The sequence below is a fragment of the Protopterus annectens genome, chromosome 5.part0, assembly GCF_019279795.1.
Source record: "Protopterus annectens isolate FY-2018-M chromosome 5.part0, PAN1.0, whole genome shotgun sequence".
Lineage (NCBI taxonomy): Eukaryota > Metazoa > Chordata > Ceratodontiformes > Protopteridae > Protopterus > Protopterus annectens.
This window is the reverse complement of record NC_056735.1, coordinates 1,726,118,310-1,726,134,869: the sequence shown is the minus strand read 5'-3', so window position 1 is coordinate 1,726,134,869 and position 16,560 is coordinate 1,726,118,310. Positions and strand designations below refer to the sequence as shown.

General features: G+C 37.7%; 1 protein-coding gene across 2 annotated transcripts in view; it reads right to left on the bottom strand.

The window, feature by feature from the left end:
- CD2 (CD2 molecule) overlaps positions 1-16,560 on the bottom strand; it is a 432,951-nt gene that overhangs the window by 345,960 nt on the left and 70,431 nt on the right. The gene's annotated exons all lie outside the window — the stretch shown is intronic.

Genomic DNA, 16,560 nt, shown 5'->3' with positions numbered 1-16,560 from the left:
TTGCCTCAGGGTATCTGGTAGCATAATCTACTATCACTAGGATATACGTCTTCCCTGTGCAAATTAGGGTACTAAGAGGCCCCACAATATGCATAGCTACCATCTGAAATGGCTCCTCAATCACAGTCAAAGGCATCAAAGGAGGAATCACCTTGTCTCCTGCCTTACCTACCTTTTGGCACTGCTCACAAGTCCTTCAGTACCCTGTTACATCTCTGGAAATCCCACACCAATAAAAGATCTGCATAATGCATCTCTTTGTACACTTTATGCCCATATTACCTGCAAAGGGAATATCATGGGCTATGGCTAGAAGTGTCAGATGGTAGGCTGTGGGCACTACCAACTGCTGTATTCTCTCACCCTCTGGCCCTCCCACAGGGGTCCACTCTCTGTACAGTAACCCTTTGTCCCAGTATACAGATTCTCCCTTCCCTTAAGAATCAGGTGCCTCACTAGCTACCTCTCTTAGGCCTTGTAATTTAGAGTCTGAGAGCTGAGCCTATCTCAACTCTCCCTTTGTAACCCTTCTCAACTCACCTTCTATGATAGTCTAGTATTCTCTGACAGTGGTGCCTCACTGCCAGCCTAGGTACTACTACTCACCTCTGCCCTTGCAGTCACTCTGTTCAAGGAAACATCAGTACTCACAAGCAGCTGTGGCTCACCTTCAGTCTCACTGCTACATGGTAGCTCCCTACCTGAAGTAACCACCTCACCAGTCCTGGCTGCAAGTGTGCAGTCTGTCTGAGTCCCCCCACCCCCAAGCTTCCAGACAAATATGCTTGTCTCTAAGCCTGACTGCATGTAACTGCATGCACACACGGTACTGCATTATCAAAATCATTCTCTATGAGGACATCTGCAGGGTTATCCACAAACACACCTAATTGTTTGCTTCCTTTTCCACCCTCCTAGTCAAGGTCAATCCTAACCAAAGGCATTTGGAATGGGGTCCCTCCTAAAGCTCTGACTGGAGTAGACTGCCCAAGCAAGTAGTGTTCCTCTTTAGCCATTGCAGACTTCATAATGATTAGGTCAGAGGCTTTGTCTCTTTTAGCAGTGGCCTGCTTCCCATCTACTAATATAGGATATAACCTCTTGTGGTAGTTTGGCACCCTTGTTGTCTCCAGACAGCTTACTGCTGGAATTCTGTCATGCACACTTACTGGCTCTACCACCTTTTGTTACCCATCTTGCCTCCAAGGACATCTACATGCTACATGGCCCACTGGTTGCATTTAAAACATTTAAGCCTTGGCCCTAGCCATATACCTGAACTAGTAGCTTCCCCTGTTACTGGTGGACTCTGTTGGGGTGGTATAGGCTGCCCATCATGGGTTCCCTTAGACCGATGAGCAGCAGTGGGTATAACTTTCCTGTGCAGTGATGCCCTGCTTTGTAGGGATAGTTCTCCCTTTTTCCCCAACTCATCTTCTGTGTTACATTCTTTATCTGCTAACCAGATTCTCATGTCCTCAGGCAAAGTGCAAAGTGATTATTCCCTCACCAAAAGGTCTGCCAGCCCTTCAAAAGTGGTGACCTGACAACCACTCACCCATCCATAAAAATAAGTGCTTAACTCAACAATATATTCACACACACCTTCATCTGCCATGTGTCAATGCTCACAACACTTTTTTTTCTATAAGCTTCAGGTGTTAACTTAAAACACTCTAATAGACAATTTTTAAAAGTATTATAATTTAAGCAATCAGTAGCAGACAATTTAGAAATAGCAGTTACTGCTTTACTATGGAGTAAGGGGGTCAGGAACTGTACCCAGAGCCCTTGGTCACATTATACTGTTTACATACCCTTTCAAACATATGAATAAAACTGTCAAAGTTATCACCCTCTGTAAATTGTGGAAGGAATTTACTGACCTTTGTTGCTTCTGGGGTTCAGTTATTCCCTTCCCCATTACCTCCATGACCCTAGAGAAGAGTCAGCATCTCCTTTTCATGTTGCCTCTGCCTCTCATTTTCCTCACTTTCCAGACATCTTAGTTTCTCATTTTCTTCAGTCCAGTTCAAGTCTCTTTAACTCCAGATGGATTTTAAGTCCGTTGTGGAAAGGTTGAACAGTCTATTTTCTGAGAGTTGTACATCCCCGAGGCCACTCTGTATGGCCTCCTGGTTCCTGGTCTGTGATGCAGCTGTTACTAAGGCTGCAATAATTTCTGCTTTAGACAGGTTGGCATGCACCAATCCTTTGTATTGGCACATCTCAGCCAACTGGCTCCTTGTCAGCTTTCCATACTCCTCTACTGACATCCTTGCTTGCTCTCCCTGACTATCTAAGCTAACAAAAAAATAAATAAATAAAATTGTTGTGATACGAAACTCTGAATGTTCACTGTGTGGCTGATTGAGAGTACAAACACCTTCTTTAGTGACCACTGTTAACAGTTTACAGAAATTCGATATCCACACCACTGTATCTTAATAGTGGATATCCCACCACTTATAAGCAATAAATCTGATGCCCCACCTCTTTCCCAGTAATCAAGGAGCATCAATTCTCATCACTAGCACCAGTGGGGGACATACATTAGGAGGATGACAAGTTACGCACACACAGTACTTCCAGATGCAGTTCTCTGCATAAAGTGCAGTTTCCCTTAAGAGCACACAAAGACCACAGTCAGTCCAGGGCTGGTTTCTCCCTCTTTCTCCAGATCCCAAATAAAACTCCCCACTGGCACAGCTAGAGAGTTGAGACCTTGGCTGAGTAACCAAGCCAAGAGCTCCAGAAGCCCTCTGTACAACCAGTGCTTCGTGTCCCTACCCAAGTAACTGACACACACCCTCTTTGAGGTTTGATTTATACACACACACAGGCGCACACACAGCGCACACACACACGCACACACACACACACACACACACACACACACACACACACACACACACACACACACACACACAAAAGGCTGTCACAGGTTTGCTAACTATGCCCCCTTCTGCCCAGACTATAAGGTAGTTTCCCCTGCCACCAGGCACTCCTTATCAGCTCCTTTAAGGCCCTTAACAAAGGGTGCCCAATCTTACTGTGTAATGTTACTGTTAATAATGGTAGTTTGACCAAGAGCAAGGCTATTATGAGTGGCCTACAAAGTGTCATCAAACTAATATGCAAGTATCCCAGAACTTAATTATCTCTAGACAGATCAGCCACAATTAAAGGTTTAAATATATTTAATAATAAATAATAAAAGAACAAGAAAATATGGAGTACATACCTAGAGTTGCATCAGAGTTCAAAATCACAGGAAATATTTAAAACAACATTGCAGGACGGTCTCAAATAAATAAAGAAAAACATCTAAGCTAAGCGTTGCTTTATTCCTGACTGTATCTAAAAGAATTACTGTACCCTAATAACTTACTTCAGAGCAAGCAATGCAGGTGTGATGAGTGGATCTTAATGTTATCAGGTCAAAGACAAAATACAGAATACAGTCTCTCACTAAGAGACTTCCCAAATTAATATCTTAAATATTACTGCTGGGATAGCATGCAGAATGACATCATTTCTTGTCATCTGACTCTATCCCAGGTGAAAACTCCCACTGATCCATCTGGTAGCATTTAGAATCTGCCAGTGAAAATACATAGACAAGGGCTTTTGTTAGATATAAGGTAGATCCTAGAAGTCATAAAACAATAAAACACTTCCAAGACAATACAAAAAACTTCTAGTTCTCGACATTGTGTCTGTTACTGCACTGAAACTGAAAGATAATGTCCTTTTATTGTGGGGTCATAATAAGGTAATTTAATTTCAGCTATTTTTTCTGAAGTTAACCTCTTGAGTTCCAGTTTCCATTGTTAAAATATATACATCTAAACAGTTTCAATAGTGCAGGTACATTTCTGCTCTAACCCAGTAGGGCATGCTGTGGTTAAATCTTTAAACAGCATTTTGTAAAATACTTCTTCAGCACCCATGTCTGTACAAACCATATTATATGACATACAGTATTAATACATTTGTAAGACAAGCATATGAATCATGTTGATATTCGCAAATGACATATAATTATTTACACATTTCCAAATAGATGGGCTGGCAGTATCTCCTTTCATGACATTTATGTGATGAGGAGTTCTGCTGTGGTTCACACTGTGTATTTAAGAAATGTAGCATTGTATCATCAAACTTTGGTGAGTGTGAGATATATATATATATATATATATATATATATATATATATATATATATATATATATATATGTATATATGGGTCTAGGATTATTCACTGAAAGCACATTTCACTGAAAGTCAAATGACTGTGCACAAACAATTCACTGAAAACTCAATTCACTGAAACACATTTCACTGAAAGTTATATATGGCCTTTTCCCCACTGTAGTGTGACCCTGGAGTTAGAATATATAGTAAGGGGGGGTGTGGGGGTACCGCACCCCACATTGGGACTGTGGCGGGCATAACCCCCCCCACATAGTTTGGATATATATTAAGTTTAGAAAAGAGTAATTTATTGAAATTGCAAGCATCCATGTGTATAGTTCAAAATATTTAAAATGGGTGGGGGGCTATGCCCCCCACACCCTTCAATGTGGGGGGGACAGTGCCCCACATCCCCTCTTACTATATATTCTAAGGGTCACACTACAGTGGGGAAAAGGCCATATATAACTTTCAGTGAAATGTGTTTCAGCGAATTGTGTTTTCAGTGAATTGAGCTTTCAGTGAATTGTGCACAGTCAAATGTGTTTCAGTGAAATGTGCTTTCAGTGAATAGTCCTAGACCCATGTATATATATATATATATATATATATATATATATATATATTTTTTTTTTTCATACAGTGTCACAAAAGCTGTGATGCCAACAGTTTATAGCATTGAAGACAGGAAGACTTGCATGACGCTGTATCAAAAGTTGCAATGCACACTGCTGTCTTGTTTAATATGTTAAAAATGTTTTCCCTGTACTCACACTGTACCACTATAAAATGTCTCTGCTAGCACTGCACTGTCATGGAAATACTGCTCAGGTATGATATAAGTTATCTGTTCAAGCACAGCAGCAGACATGAATACCTTAGTGCATAGGGACTTTATATTTTAGATAGTTCTTTGCAGTTTACAGAAAAAGGGATGTTCTATAACCTAGTGAAAAAACATACCAAGCTAACTAGCTATTTGGAAAAAGAAAAACAAATAAAAGATATGAAAAGCAAAAATGTAACTCAGAATGTACTAGCTAATGTCATATATTCAGGATACTGTATAATTTACATCCTATGTGCAAGAGGATTCATGGGCCCTTGGGTACAACAATATGTATTGTTTTTAATGTAATATGTACCTTGTGAAAGCACCTTGTACTTTATCACACATGCCAATCAAATCATAGACAAACATATAATATATTTGAGTATTTGCAGGACATCTCATAGTAAGAACTGTTATATGAAACTATATGCATGGATGGGAGATCGTAAGTTTACCCCGGGAGTCACCTCAGTGTCACTACTAGACAGAGGTATAGTTTACTAAATAATGGGGTCCCACATGTGTCACTACTAGAGAGGCGCAACTATATAATACGGGGTGGCGTAAGCCACATCATTGTTGGCTAGGCTTGTAAATGCCCCAGGGCAGATAGCCTAGTGCACTACTATGAAACTATGAAAGGACTGCAACAACTATTACTGCCTCATGAGAAAGAACAAACTCAAGGAGCCCTTGATTCTTCTTAGATGATAGTATTATTTTGTGCTAGATAGCCGAGCAGCTGTACTCTCCTACTGTGCAAACATTAAAACAGCAAATGTGTTCTGTACTCACAATTTCACAGAAAAGGAGGCTCTGCTCCAAATAATCTAAGCCACAAATGTGTGAACCTTCTAAATTAAAAGCCACAGGTACTAATCCGTTAAAAGCATGTATGCATGGTGGTTGCAGGGCTTTTCAGTCATGCATGTACTGTGAGCTGAATAATAATGCCTTACTGTCTTAGAACTTTGTCATAGACACTACGATGCCTCCAAGAGCTGACCCAAGCATGAGATGCTACAGTCCTTGAAAAAGAGAAGATATTAAACAGAATTGATATTTTATCCATGAGCCAAACAACTGCACCCTAACAGTGGCATCACATGCATAGCAAATAGCCAAACTATCAACAATGGCATATGTAGACTAGATGTTACTATGCAACTTAGGAAAACATAAAACATAGCACAGGAAATACTTAATCACTCTTTCCTTGTCCTTCAGTCTCTCATCATATCATCCACTTCAGCTGTTCTGCAACTCCAGATAAAATGAGAATAGTGTGCATTTGCTTTAGAACCCAAACTTGTTTTGACAGTTATTTAACTCCATGTTATGGTTTGTGTATACTTACTATGAAGTTGCTGGTTTGCGTTTTAGAGATGTTTGTTTACAACTTTTCATTTACAGTTCTTGCCCTTCTTTCTTGTGTGCTAGTTGATTGTATAATATTTTAGATAATAAACACTTTGAAGTTTTAATTCATTCCTCATTTACCTTTAGTGTACCACATTTGGAAAAATATTTTAACATATATTATTTTTAGGCAGGCAATATTTTACCTATTACTCCTTTAATAATCTTTTAAATTAATTATATATTGAGAATGTGATTGTTTTCACTTCAAAAGTTGGTTTGCAATTGTTTGGTACTATTGGTTTGCAAAGCAAGGTCTGGTTTCTTGCAGACTGGACAGTGATTAAGAAATTAGGATTTACATATTTAATGTATAATGCTGTGTTGTTTAATGTATTATAAAAGGACTGAAATATTTAGAAATATGTCTGAGGTATATTATTTTTAATACTAACTTTTGATATGACTTAATCGTATCATTTTAGCTTTGATTCTTGAAGGGGCTGTTCAAGGTATGAGGAAATCTTTTTTTCCCTGTATTTGGAAATTAGGAGATTTTATATGTATAGTTTTCTTTATCATTTGTTTACTTCAGTTTCATTTTGGGCTCAGATCTTGGCTTCTGAAGTGATATTAAAGGCAAAACAACTATTTTGTTGTTGGGCATCTGAACTCACTTCATCTAAACAATATTTAAAATAAAGTGATCTAATACATAACTTTATCTAATATAAGCCTACAGTATATAAACCCCAGATGTAAGAAAATAATTTCCGATCAGCATCGGAGGTGCTCTGTCTGCCATTTTTCATGATTACTTATAAAATTATTAGAGAAGCAAAACGTGGATTGCAAAGAAGGACACCTTTATTATTATTATTATTAGTGCTGTCAGCAGGTTTGTGTTGTGCAGTCTAGTTTAGGATTAGACGAAGTATGTGTTTGATGTCTTTTTTCAGATTGGTTTTATTTTAATGGTGCATTTTGATCAATGGAATATAACCCCTAAATAAGCAGAATTGGGTATTATTTGCTTATTTGCTACATGGAAACCTGCATAAAATTTGTGCAGACTATAGATATGGGCCCCAGTTTAAAATATGGACCTAGCATTTAGCCGTTCATATTTCTGGATTATGCTGTCTTACAATAGATTGGGTGTTACTTGTTTACCTGACACTTAAGTACCATTTATTTAGAAAGTATATAAGACAGAAAACCTACCAAGGTGTTAATGAACAGGGAGAAATAATACAAAACATAAGAAAGGGATACAGGGAAGGAAAGCAGAGGGGGAGAAAAAAGATGTGACAGAGGTGTTTAGAATATGGGTAGGGCTGATTAAATTTACTTTGGGATGGTAGAACATTTGGGATCTGCAGGAGAATGAGTAGAGGTTTGGGGAAGAGCGTTTTAGTTACTGAAGATTCAGTTATCTGGAGGAATAATAGTCTTTTAAGAGAAGAAGGAGAAACAAGTCTACAGTGAAACTGGTCTCAGGTTTTGACTTAGTAAGGCATAGGAAGAAGTAATTTGGATGGTCACCACCGGGAAAAGGGTGATTACCTGTGCTACAGATAGGCACTAATGATGTGTCAGGGAGACAGCAGACCCAGTAGCAAGCAGGGTCAGGGAATCGACAAGATGATGCCAAGACAAAAGGTTGGAAGGAGCATTCCAAGAAATAGTGCCTCTCCTATCACACCAAGGAGGGAAACAATAAAAGAGTATAATGACTGGTACAGTGGTAGACAAGGGGAAAGGACTTGGGACTGGCAGATGGATGAAGGCACACCTGGCAGAGAGATAAATGTATGCTAAAAGCAGACTCCACCTTAGCCTACAAGGGACGGTAGTGCCCAAAGTGGGGCTGAAAAGGTAGCTATTCATAAATGGAAGAAGGAAGTGAGTCACACAAGAAGAACAGCTGTACGTTCTCAGGTAGTCAGCAGAAACCAAAGACAGCAAACATAACAGAGGAAGAAATATTCAATGCAGTAAAAGGTGAGGGTAGGAAATCTAGGAATCTGGAAAAAACTTGGGATGATTTTATATGAAAATACAAATGCAATCACATATTTGTGAACTGCAAAGAATTTGAAACCTTATTTTATAACATGACAAATCCCCACTAATAGCACTTACTAATAAATTATGTAAACAACTCCAATGTCACACCACAATGCACACAGGAGAAATATTTGGAATTTACCACAACTCTAGTAGTTTCCTTTCTTCTCTGTCTTGTAAAGTTGGAAAGAGACACTATGCAATTTTTAACAGTTGTGCTTTGGTGACATATTTATATCTTAGATGGGAAAGTTGCAATTAAGAAGGAAAAGGTAGAAATCACTTGTATCAGAGAAACATGGCCAGTGATGGATGGAGGTGAGGCATGGAGTTGCCAGTAATGGTTGTTTAAAATTATAGATAAGACAGTGCTGGATGAAGAGTATTGATCTAAATTAGAGACGGTGTTAAATAAAAAGTCAGAGAAGAGGAGGAGGAATACCACCCATTACGTCAGAAGTTATGGTAAGCACATTAGTGGTTAAGATGTGGGAAAATAAGATATTCAGCTAACTGATATGCAACTGTACCAAAAAAGACAGAATTCTGGATGCGGTCCAAACAAAGGTAGATAGAATCAGATATTTCTGTGCGAAGAAGCTGCAATGTATTTTAGAGTGGAAAAGAAGATTAAGTATCTAAGGATGATGTGTGATTTTAGAAGAGTGGACTAGGCTGGAGTCGGGCAAGAAGAGTGATTTTGTGTTATGTTAATAACACAATGTATTATTGGGTAATGTTAATGTTGTTAAGAAGAGACAATAGGACAACATTTTTCTACACAGAAGAAAGAAAAAAGAGAACAGACTGTCTCATTCTGTGAAAGAAGAAGAAGTCATACTTATTGATGAAAGCGCTTAACTTGTTTGTTTTATTATTTTTATATTAAATCAAGACTGTGGACTCGCAACGCTGTGCTCTTTTATTTTTCTTGGTTTGGTGTGAGCACTTGTAGTACCAACTTGTTTTACCTCATTCTGTGAAAGGACAGAAAGGATATTACAAAAAATATGGACGAAAGCAGAGGTATTGAATGAATTCCTCACCTCAAGGAAAGAGACAGTAGGATGCTGTGTTCTGAAACACACAGGCCAGGATAACTAGAACAGTAGGCAGATAACTGGATGAAGAATGATGTAGTATAAAAGAAGGCATAAAGGAAACACGATGAAATATGAAGGCATAGTATGGGTACAAGATGGGTGACCTTGCCGAACCCTGGGGAAACTGAGAGTTATGCTAGAAGATCCCTTGTTACAGATCTTCAGTAAACCCTGGACAGAAAAGAAGTGCCTGAGACAGTTGATGTCAAGAACAGTGTCCTTGTATACAGGAGCAGGAAAAATCCACAGTATTACAGCTCTGCATGCCCACTAGCAGTGGCATGGAAAATAATAGAGAAAACCCTAATGGAAACTCACAAGCAAGACAACAACAACCAGGATAGGTTAATGGCCAGAAGGAGCCAATGGTTGAACCTATTACAGTTTATGACTGCACTACAGGAAAACCTATCAAGAAAATGCTAAGATACAAAAGATTGTTCTGAAAGGGATAATGTGGAGAATAAAGGAAGTGGTTAAGGAGGCAGCACAAGACCTTTCTCTTGGTCCACTCCTCTTTAGTTTTCTTTCTAGATACATCTGAGAGAATAGAGACCAGAATCAAACTGTTTGATAATGACAAAATCAGACATGCAGCAGCGTAGGACAAAGGTGCGTCTAAGGAAAGACTTGTAAAAGGTAACCAAGTGATAACAAAGAGAGCTCTTAAGGTTCACTGTATACACTTGCACCAATGCAGACATGCCTGCAGGGCAGAAGGCTGAGACTCTAATGGTCATTCATGATCAGTTGTTCATCCAGTCAACAACTTCAAATAAAATAAAAATAAATAACCTAATGAGAAGCATCAGTGGAGGGGAGTGACCAGTAATGGATCTCCTTTAATTAGAATATGGAATCTGTTTCACTGGTAATAAACAGATAATGTTGTCATAGTGTCATATGCTAAAATCTCTTGCTTCTGTCTGGGCACAGTGCATCATTAATGTGGATTATGAATTTCTCTGTAAAATATCATACCTTTTAGCCATGTTTTGAGAACTGCTAAAGTATCAAGTTGATGCAGATTAATCAACCCATGGATCAGATGGGTCTGATTCCTAATACTTATAAGATTAAGAAGCATGCTTTAGACTTCAAGTGTTCTGCCAAATGTTGTTTTTGGATCAGAGATAGTATTGTGGGCAGGATTTGCAATGGGATGAAGGGCAGTGTCTACAAAAATCAGAGTAACAAATGCTAGAGGCCCCCTACATATGGAATGTAGCATGTTTTTTTTTTCAGTTTATACTTTGAGTATTTTTATTTCTACATCAGTTGACCGTATGGATAATATAATTATGAGAAGTCACAATATTTATGAAAAGTCGGTATCATTTTATTCCTATCAGAAGAACATATGTATTTTGATATACACATATCTGTATAGTTTAGATAACATATTCCACTGTTAGGTTAGTGAAATTGCTCCTGTTCAGGACAGATTTGTGTTGCATAGAGACATGCAAACACTCGAATTAAGAGAAGGAACTGATTATGTTTTCATTTCAATTACACATACAAAATAGGGAATTGCAAGAATGCTTTTAAATTAAGCTAGCTTAGGGAGGGAGGATGTTGGGGGTTGGTAGAAGGCCTGAATTATTCAAGCATCTAGATTTTCGAACAGATGCCACCCAGATTTTCCTTTCTTGAGCATTGCTCTTAGGGGAGGCTCCATTTCACTCTAGACTGGTCAATGCATCAGAGGTGCTAGCAAATCATTAAACATAATATGTTATATTTTATATTTTGCCACTCACATTTTACCGACATATATTTTTGCAACTAAGCAATTTGTTAACATACTGGGGGTATATAACCAGTGATAAGCATTCCATTGCAACTAATTATTTTTCAGGACTGCTTGCTGTGTGACTGAGCCACATATTACCCACATCTCTATATTATTCATACTGTACTAAGACTACGGTTACCTTCTAGCAAAATACTTCTTGCTTTTATTGCCCATCAAGCACTTTTAGGTTCAGAGCCTACAATTTACCTGCTCATTATTAATGCATTCAACCAAAATGACTGATTAAACATTGCGGTTTACGAAATGACTGGCCAAACAATTCATTTGCAGAGTTGAAAGAAACTATCCATAAACTATCTCAGTTATCCTTAGATTTTTGCAGGCCCAGCGACCTCCAGCCCTGACAGGACACCTTGATGAATGAGTAAATACAGCCAATATTTATTGCAGTTTATGCTTGGAAGTTACAGTAGAAATATATTAGTTTTAATGGTATTCGTTAAAACGTGATGTTTGTTTGGCCTCCACTACATGACCTCAATTCCCCATTTTTTTCAAAGTTCTGACTAAAATCCATAGAGCATGAGCAGTGCCAGTTCAGATGGCTAGTGATAATTGCATATATCTTGAAGTGTGACAAAGGATAGGTAATTAAGATGATGTCCTGTCTGCCAGAAATATTCCAGAGTTTACAGTGAACAAGGTAAATTATATTATGAGAGTTAAAACAGGTTGTAGACTGAAAGACACCAACCAGATTTTGTAGGGTTCTGAAGATTGTGATACAGGTGAATTGAATAGCAGGGTATAGTGATATACTGAGACACTGCATCATTTTGGGAAGTTGTCTTACTTTCTGCTGTGATGCTTTGCTTTACTTTATAGTACAGTTCTCTTCAAATCTCATAGCAGACTAGGTATGGAGTGGGGGCAGCTGATGTCATCATATCCTACAGTTGTCCTCAGATCTAGTAGCAGACTAGGGATGGGTACAAGGGTAGTTCTCCCAAGATCTAATAGAAAACCCAGGAATGGGTCCAGAAGCAGCTAGTCATTTCAGAAAAAGACAGGGGGAATACAGGGAGCAAATGAATAGATGTACCTACATGAAAAGTTATAGGACTATGTAGGGGTAAGATCAACCTTCATTTCCACAGTATAAAGCAAATAACTGGTCCTAAACCACTTCAGATACAGATGCTATTTCGCTATCTTACTCTTTAGTCTAGATATCTAAAATATAAACTTTGTGCCCTGATATGTACCTGGTGATCAATCAAGTCTTTGGCATTCATTGCCCTAGCCTAGGACCAATATTGCATTTCATGATTCAATACATGGATCTGTTTGGTTTACTGTGGCCACCCTAACACCAGTCTAGGGTCATTTAGAAATTAAGTGATTGCAGAATAGAATGGTAGTTACTGTAGTTTGTCTATTGGTAAGAGTAGAATGAAAGACACCCTCAATGTAAAAGGTAGTACTATGGTGGTGTAATTAAAGGGGAAAAAAATGAATGAATCATATAAAAAAAGTCATCTCTCCAGTCTGGCATTCCTTACCTTGAAGGAAACAAATAAACAAAAAAAAGCTATTCTACTTTTAAAACATGTAGCAAGCGATTTACTACAATATACACCATATACAAAACACTGAAGCATGTCCCAAAACAGCATGGAAAACAATATAAAAATTCAGAAATACTGGTACAGAAACAAATGTCAGTGCTGCTCTACCAAATAATCATAATCTGCCATTTGAGACCCCTAAAACCTTGCAGCCAGGGTGGCTGCCAGCTATGCCTTTCTTTAGCTAAACTACTGAATCTTATAAAAGTTAGATTTCTACAGCAAGCAGGTGTAGGAGGTTAAGCAACAAATTCAGGTCAAAAGTAACTTAATAAAAAAGAATAGCATTATGTTTGGACATAAATAATGTTTGAACCAAGAAAAATGTACCACACTCTGTTCAATCCACTTTAATGTTTATTTTCAAACTATACCTGTCTAGTTCAAGGACTCTTCCACTTTTTAATTATTAGCTGTATTTGAAATACTGTCTAACCCCTCAAACACAAAAACTATAAACATACTCCACAGCTTTCTGTTAGGTTTAACTAAGGCCTGTGAGTGTGCCCAGTTAATAAAACAGACTTAACTTTAAGATTGGTTAAAAACAGCATCCAGAGCAGGATCATCATCAAATGGAGCCCTATGCAGGTTAATGCCCCCCCATGCAGATCAAGTATCCCATTACTTGGCTGCTTCTCCCCATTTGTCATAAACACAGTTTAAACCTGTCAGTGCACATACTATTTTCTTTACTTTTACAACAATTATAGAGATATGGATTTAATTTAAAACGTTTATTCAAATTTTATAGCACAAACACAATGACTATTTGCTAAAAAACAAAACAGTGTCACATTGAAAACAATCATCTTCTCTTCCCTTGAGACTCACATTCATGGAAAATGATTCTTGCCAATGGCAGATTGTGTACTTTGGGCCTTGGGCTCTTTTCAGACCATGAGCATAAATGCATGTGTTCTTTCATTTACCTTCCTGTTTGTTTAAAATTATATTTCTTGTTTAATACAGCATAATTTGTTAGAGTGCATTTTAAATGTGTAGATTTGAATATTTTTTCCCCGTAAGCAGTAAAACAAAATGTAGTAAGCAGTAATGACAAAAGTACCCATTTCAGAACATTTTAACCATAAAAATGCCACTCAAGTTGCTGTCATTATAATCCACCAATATCCCTGCTTCTCAATTATGGCCACTTTATTGACTTACTCATCACATATCTGATTTTGATAAAAATGGCAACGATATAGTACTCCCATTTGCCTTACTGAAATGCACAATAGGCCTGCAAAGACATACTAATGACTTTTTAACTTTATCACCTCAGCTGGTTCAATCATTTTTATCCACAGATATCTCCCATACCCAGCAATTATAGTTACATTGTTGACTGCATCCTTCTTAGATGCCTGTGTCAAAAAATAATAACAATAATAATAATGACCAAAGTCATATATTTCAAATTTTTGTACACACACACACACACACACACACACACACACACACACACACACACACACACACACACACACACACAGCTTAAAAATTACCTGATATTAAGAGTATAAAGTACTTTCATCCATAGAGCCCCCCACTAGGAGTTATGGCCACTTTGTTGACTGTATACATCCCTTATTGTTATGAAGAAAGACATTGCATGTACTTTATTGATAGTTTTGGATAAACTACATCAGATAATATAAAGATCACTAGTGTCATACCATACCATCCAAGCACATGTAGCACAGTTCAAATAAAAGAGTATTTATGAGTACGTAAGAAATATTAACCACCTGATAACATATGCTAAGTCAATATGTGCAATTTCTGTGAAAGTAAAAGTCATCTGAATAATTCATCGTTGAGGAGAGCTATTATTAATGTAGAAGTCACTGGTGGCAGACAACTTTGCATTTCAGTGATTCATCTGCGAATGAAATGCCTGCTGCTTTCCATGTTGCACTAAAAATGGTGTGCTGGTGGTATTACAAACCAAACCAAATCCTATGCAAGGGGGAATGCACGGTCCAAACCAAATATCAGATCCACCAAATAGACTAGCAAGGCAGAACGGAGTTCAATTCCATTTATTTATTTGTGCCATAACAGACTAGTTTCGGCAAAAATGCCTTCTTCAGTGTAGGACAAGAAATTCAAGTTCCTATTACTCATCAATTTAAATATAAACCATGAGCCAATAGGGCAAACAGGCTCATTAATATTAATAAATGAAAACATATATTTATGTTTTAAACATATAGTGATATCAGAACACAATATGCAACTCTATAATACGAAGCAGTCATAAAACAGGACATGTCAACCATGATAATATTACAAAATTATATTACAGTTGAAATGATATAACATGATATATATATGTGTATGAAAACATATACATTTCTAGCCATACCCCACAATTATTGAGCAAGTATGGGTCAATAACAACAGCATTGGTTCCTCATATCCAATACCTATATGTTCAACAATCTAGATACCCGAATCAGCACTAGAGCTGTTCTACAATCCTGATGTACAAAATATTGCACTCGAATGAAAGACAATCAAAACAGAAAACATTACAATCCCAGAAGTGGAAAAACAAAATAATATAAAATAATATAATTAACATATATGTAAATATATGTATAATTGACGACCATAACCAAAGTCTGTAAATAGATGCTCTCCATATTAGCATTATTGATTTCACATGTGAACAATCTATATATAAAATTATTTTAACTACCCAGACCCCCATATTACCATTATTGCTGTCCGCAAACCCGTATAGCTTAATATAGCACACAAAATAGGACCAACTACAGGTTGTTGAATATACATTGTATGCGCAAATATATGGGAATTTCCAAGGTCCAGATAGCCCAAACCTCAGTAATAAAATAGATCAACAGGGTTATTGAGAACTACACATAACCTGCTATAAGTGGTCATTTAAACCCGGAGGGAACAAGGCCCCCAAAGTGGTAATCCAATACTTTTCTTTTTGATCCAATAAACCATGCCAGCCTTGTTTGTTGGTTCTATCCCCAGAGATACGATCAATGACCATGAAATTAAATTTTGCCTGTGGATGTTTACGTGTGTGTTGATATAGGGCACTAGTCTCCTTATGGTTCCTAACATCACTGCGATGTTCATTCATTCTATATCTCAATGCTCTGGAAGTTTGGCCTACATAGAAAGCCCCACAATGACAAGAAGCAAGGTACACCACCCAATCACTGCTGCAATTCCCAAAGATTTTTATTTTAAATATCCTACTGGTATTACGACTGGAGAACTCCTTAGATTTGAGCATGTATGAACAGGAACCACAATGTCCACAGGGAAAAGAACCAAAAAGTTCATCACCATGTAATGTTAGTTGTTTGTGGATAGTCCCCCCACTTGCCATATGCTTAAAGTGTGATAGATAGGAACCCAAGGTTTTGCCCCGCTTGTATGAAAATTGACATTGTGGCCCCAAAATAGTTCGCAATCTATCATTAGCCAGTAGGATATTCCAATTTTTGTTAATAATGTTCCTAACCATGTTAATATTTCTCCCATAAGTTGTGATAAACCTGACACAGGTGCCATGAGATGTTAAATTTTTGTTCTTATTTTTGTATTGCAACAGTTCTTCCCT